This window comes from Fistularia commersonii, chromosome 29 (assembly GCF_037954325.1).
Source record: "Fistularia commersonii isolate RoL2024-O1a breed Wild chromosome 29, RoL_Fcom_v1.0, whole genome shotgun sequence".
NCBI lineage: Eukaryota > Metazoa > Chordata > Actinopteri > Syngnathiformes > Fistulariidae > Fistularia > Fistularia commersonii.
In genome coordinates this window covers 2,633,938-2,639,937 of record NC_141312.1, presented here as the reverse complement: position 1 = coordinate 2,639,937, position 6,000 = coordinate 2,633,938, and positions in this window count along the sequence as shown.

The following is a 6,000-nucleotide window of genomic DNA, read 5'->3' as shown; positions in this document are numbered from 1 at the left end:
CTTTGTAGGGAGTTCTATTTAAATGAAAATAGGGGATTGTTGATTTTTATACATCATCTGAAAACAAACGGATGCTGTTGTACAGCTGGGAGAGGTGACTGAGAAGGACATTGTGTTTTCAAGACGGCAGCTGTCCAGCATTGCATGCACTTGTTCCAGGATAAGCAGTTGAAGATTAGATTTAGTATACTATTTTGGAACACCGAGCTGTGTGGGAGTTACCCGTCCCTGCTGAATAGCCGGCCGCCGCCACTGGAATGTTCTTGAACCTTTTGTCTGCGTTCCCTAATTCAGCTGCGATTCATTGGAATTTAAAGTTCAGCGAGAGTCAACTCGACTCCGGGAGCGAGGAGTTGATTTCAACTTCTTCGGATGTATGACGGTTTTATGACACGCTCAAGGTCAGAATGGACGTTTACAGGTCCAGCGACTAAATGTCAAGGGGAAATACAAGATGATCTCTGGAGGTGGGGTACAGGTGGCTCCAATGTCTGCCGAGGAATCTTTGCAGACGAGCCTCACATCCTTGAAGTGCAACCCTGGAGCCCATCTGTTCTTTTATCAATAATTATTTTTATGTTCATCCTGCTGAAATGGTGAAATAACTGTAAAGGGCTGCCACAGATGCTTTTTCCTTGTGTTTGCCTTTCAAATCCATGTGCCATTGTTCACAACATTAGGCAATGTCAAACCCCGAACTTAAAATCCCAAAAAAAAAAATTTCATTTCAATAACAAATCAGACCCCCTGATTGAAAAGTCAAAAGAAAAAAAGAAAAATCGCTTTGTTATTATATTTTCCTGCCGATAATATGAGGCAGATGAGAAAAATCTCACCGCAAATTTGAAGTATTTTTCCATGTCTTTCACAGGACTTAACCTAAACCATTTAAAGTGCCCTCAAAAATGAATAATAGCTCCTGACAAATGATCAGGAAATCCAGCAGACGCAAAACGTGTGAATCAGTCAGAGCACAAAGAAAGGGCTTTTGAATAACAGGGCTTTTTGCAACTCCGTACCCGGAAAATTAGAAATGTGGTTGGATTGCTAGATTTCACCACCGAGGTAACATAACGTGCATGCGGTTACATAATGGAAACAGTGGATAAAAAAAAACACATATTTGGAATCACAAGAAAGTTTCAGACTAACAGAGACAGGAGGGAAGTTCCTGTAACCATAGCAACAATGCAGAGGAGAGAGAAGAGATGCTGCGACTATGTTGTCTATGTGCTGCCACTGTCCTCATTTTTGCTGTGATATTATCAGTTATGAAGTTGCTGTTCACTGCATGAGGAAATAGTCACATGGCGTTAAAAGAGGAGATGCAGCTTTATACAAACAGTACGGGGTCACTTCATTTCATAATTATTTGGATGAACAGATAAACGACACGCGTAAGGCTCTGTTATTAACCTGTAAGATGTCAGTCAATTTAATAATCAAAAAATTGAAAATGTAAAAAAATCAAATTATAATCTATAAAATGATTACAATAGGTTTTACTTAAAAAAAAAAAAAAAGCAAAAAAAAAAACAAGTGTCAATGTATAGGTAAACTTTGCTGCGAATACAAAACAGTATAGGGCCACTCAATTTCATAATTACTTGGCTGCACGGATAAACAGCATGCGTGAGGCTCTGTTATTAACCTGTAAAATGTCAATCAATAAAATAATCAAAAAAAATTAAAAACAAAAAAAAAAAAATCACATTATAATCTATAAAAGGATTGCAAAAGGTTTTCCTTAAAAAAAAAAAAAAAAGCAAAAAAAAAAACAAGTGTCAATGTATAGGTAAACTTTGCTGCTAATACAAAACAGTATGGGGCCACTTCATTTCATAATTATTTGGCTGAACAGATAAACGACATGCGTGAGGCTCTGTTATTAACCTGTAAAATGTCAGTCAATTAAATAATTGAAAAATAAAAAAATAAAAAAAATCAAATTATAATCTATAAAATGATTGCAATAGGTTTTACTAAAAAAAAACAAAAAACAACCAAAAAAAAAACCAAGTATCAATGTATATGTAAACTTTGCTGCGAATACAAAACAGTATGGGGCCACTTAATTTCATAATTATTTGGCTGCACAGATTAACAACATGCGTGAGGCTCTGTTATTAACCTGTAAAATGTCAATCAATACAATAATTAAAAAAAAAAAAAAAAAAAAATCACATATAATCTATAAAAGGATTGCAAAAGGTTTTCCTTAAAAAAAAAACAAAAAACAAAACAAGTATCAATGTATATGTAAACTTTGCCGCGAATACGATTCTTTCAAAAGTATTTAGCTGATTTGCAGAGGCAGAAAAGGCTTTCACGAATATCATTAGAGGATATTTCCAGTACTTTTCAACTTGGGGTCTCTTTCTACCCATCAGGGGGCTAGCATGATTGATAGGGTCTAAAATTATTACAATTGGTGCAGAATAAAGCAAGAATGCAGAGTAATGAACTGCAGAGTATGCAACCACAAAACGGGCGCTATTTAATAATGGAGGTATTTTACACTAATGTCTGTCTGGCAGAAAAAAAAAATAAGTCAGAATTTTCCTTACACTGTCTGAGAACACCGTCCAATGAAGTAGACATTTTATTTCATGTTGCCAGTGTATCACGTGCTCAGGATGAATTTTAACTGCTCTTAGTACTTTTGGACCTCTTCCGCATTCTCAGACTTTATTTTTCTTGGCTTTTTCGCTGAGACAGAAGGTCAAAGTTACACGTACATACCTGTGTTTGTTTGTAAGCATTAACAGAGAAACAGGCTCAAAAGCCAGAGGATATAAGTAATGAATCACTTTTGTCACTGAGACAAATGTGGCATTCAAATGACGGTTGACTTGTGTAATAAATTGTAAGATAACTCCTTCTACATGACGGTGTTCGCAAGTTCAAAGTCTAAACTGAACTCGACACCTGACAGGTTGAGATAACCGCTTCAGTAAAACCACCGCCGTGTCTGAACTGTTCAAGTGGCTACAGAAGCGCCACATTTCCCACTGTATCTGACAATTTCTTGAGAATGAACCCTTTGTTACCTGCACTTCATTGGTAACTGAGATTTACCATGACTTGTGTTTACACACTCAATAGCTTGTTGTGTTGCAATGTGCCGGGACCTCGCAAAAAGGAAGATTTCTATGCAAATATACGACCGGGTTTTCAAAAGAATTCAATAGAAATCACCACGTGCACCTTGAGTAAAAAAAAAAAAAAAATGACATATTTATTGGGGTGACGCTGTCGGCTCAAAGAAATCCATTTTTACTTTTTGAATGTGGGTCAAGCAGTTACAATCTCCCATGAGAGGTACATAACATTTCATGATACCTCATCAAACAAAAGCAATTACGGGTGCTTGTCCTGTGTCAAAGTCTGCACTTCAAATGCTTCCTGGCTCCCTTCAGAGAAATGTAGCTTGAATAATACAATGTGGTCACGGACATCAGCTGAATATTATCCACGGGGCCGTGTCGTTACCGAGAATAAGTAGCGTAGTGGTTAGTTAAAGGTTGGCTTCAACAGTATACCACATTGTATAAAAATTAGCAACTCACAGGATAAAATGCTTTGAGTCATGCACGATTAAGAGCTTAACTTCATCCATGCACCTAAATGTATTGAATTATACTCAAATATATACAATCAACTTAAATGTGAATGAAACAGCACCGCTCATTACAAAAAAATGGCAATGTTTTGAAAGCTGCACGCTACATGTTACAACAAACTGCAAGTATTTACGTCAGTCTACTCTTTGCAAAACTAGCTGACAATCATCAAAACACATGAGGATTGGCAAAGACAAATAAACCATTAACTGCCCTCATTTCTTATTTAGATAGAAAAGAAAAAAAAAAAAAAAAAAAAAAAGACAGATTCACCATCACTGACCTGGTACGGGGATGCACTGTGAGAAGAGGGCAAGCAGGCAGAGGTAGCTTGATGCTTGGGGAATATTCAGCCGGGGCTCCTTGGCTCCTGTCATTTATACGGATGTTACTCTGACACTTTTCGACTAAATCAACATTGCTGCTGACCAATTGGAAGGAAATTACATTCCCCAGAGGCAGTGGCCTCTCTTGGCAGGAGAATATACCTTGCTGTGCCACAGAAATGGGTAAGGAGCGGTTTGAGAGCCACAACAATGACTTCATGTTGTTGTCTTGGTCTCCAAAGTCCCCAGAACTGTGGCTATTACAAAATACTACTATACTTTGGACATCTTGGACATCACGCTTTCAGAGCTGATTCAACACCCTGACCTGTCCTGGCTATTTTGATGGCCAAAATGGGACTGGCAAATTACTGGCTGGGAGATTACAATATTTTGGCTGCACAAGAAGCAGCGGGTTTACAAATCACATTTCTGATTGAGCGGCTGAAATCTGATACCAGGAAACAGCAGGACACGCAGTTCCATTCAGTGTTCTGGTGTCCCTGTTGTGTGCTTTTTTTAATTTTCAACCAAACGACAACTTGTCCAGGTAAAGTGGCCAGCTTGAACTAGTATTGTTGATGGTTATTTGCAGTAAATCAGAGAATGAGAAAAACGGGAGCTCTTTTTGAAATTAGCATAATGCCAACATTGCATTGGTTAGTACATTTCATGCACACTTGACATTTGCAGCTGTAACATGTTATTGTTTTATTAATAGACATTACTTGCATGATCCAATGCTATCTGAAACTTAGTGCCGCTCAAGAACATCCCACATTTGCATATGTCCCAAAGGCTTGCAGCTCATGCTTACTTGACAGCTTGCAGGAGGCAGTGTGAACCAAAAGCACAGAAGCCGGTCCATGTGACGAGAGCCCGGACTGCGGCAAAGACAAATGAAATTTGTCTGGTAGCCATTGTGAAGATTTATGATATTTTTCTGTTGTCCTTCACAGGTGAAATGTGAAACTCCGTAGACGATAGCCTGTGTCTCGACATAATGTCTGCGTTACCAACATGAGGCCCAGGAACACCTGGGCTGAAAGCAATTTTCATCTTTGCTCTCAAAAGGCTTTAGACAAGGAGGAGTAATTTTCTTTTTTTTTTTTTTTTTTTTTTCTAAATGTGTCTCCAACCCAAGTACCATATTAAATTTAAAATGCCTATACATTGAAAATCCACCTCAGCCAGAACAATTGCTGTCAGCCACTGTGTCAAAACTAACACATTCTCTGACAGAGGCATTGATTTGTGAGCTTTTAAACATAATTCATTATACAGTCAGAAACGCATACAAACATTTATAGGTATAATACACACACACACACACGTAAACATATACAAATATATACATACATTTGTCTATATCTAATGCCCATATTAGCTGTGTTAGCTTCCAATAAATGGTCACTTGAGATCCTTCATATCACTTGTGCAAGCAAGACTGACACATTTGAGAATTGTTACTTGTCAAACAGAAGAAATATTGAAGAAAAACAACCGTCTTTGTCCCTCTTTTCTTTAAATGTATTGGTAAGAATGCAGTTTTTGCCAGTGTGGTAAGATAACAAAAACAGTGACTTCTGGCAAATTATAGGATGAGCACCGAAGATGGCACTTGTTAGCTTAACACATGAATGCAATACAACTACAAAATACTGACGAGTACAAAATAGGACCGTTTATTTCACATGTGAATCAACAGGAAAAGTGCTTAACACCTAAGTAGAGCGGAGATTCCTGTTTTTGCTTCTCACAGTGCATTCAACGTACCTGAGGAGCGCGATAAGGAACAGTTGCGATTGTTTGCTGGGCGTTTGTTTTCAGCGCCATATTGATTTTATCGTCATCCGGCCAATACATATACGAACTTCCCCTGGGGAACTTGCACAGCAGCGACACCTAGTGGTGACAGGTGATATTACAAGACCGGCGTCGATTTATGAAGTGGGTGATTTGCAGAATTCGCATGTTGAGCAATAAATGAATAGATAAATATTCAAACAAAAAAAAAAACAAGCAAATAATTCATAGATGAATATGTAAAT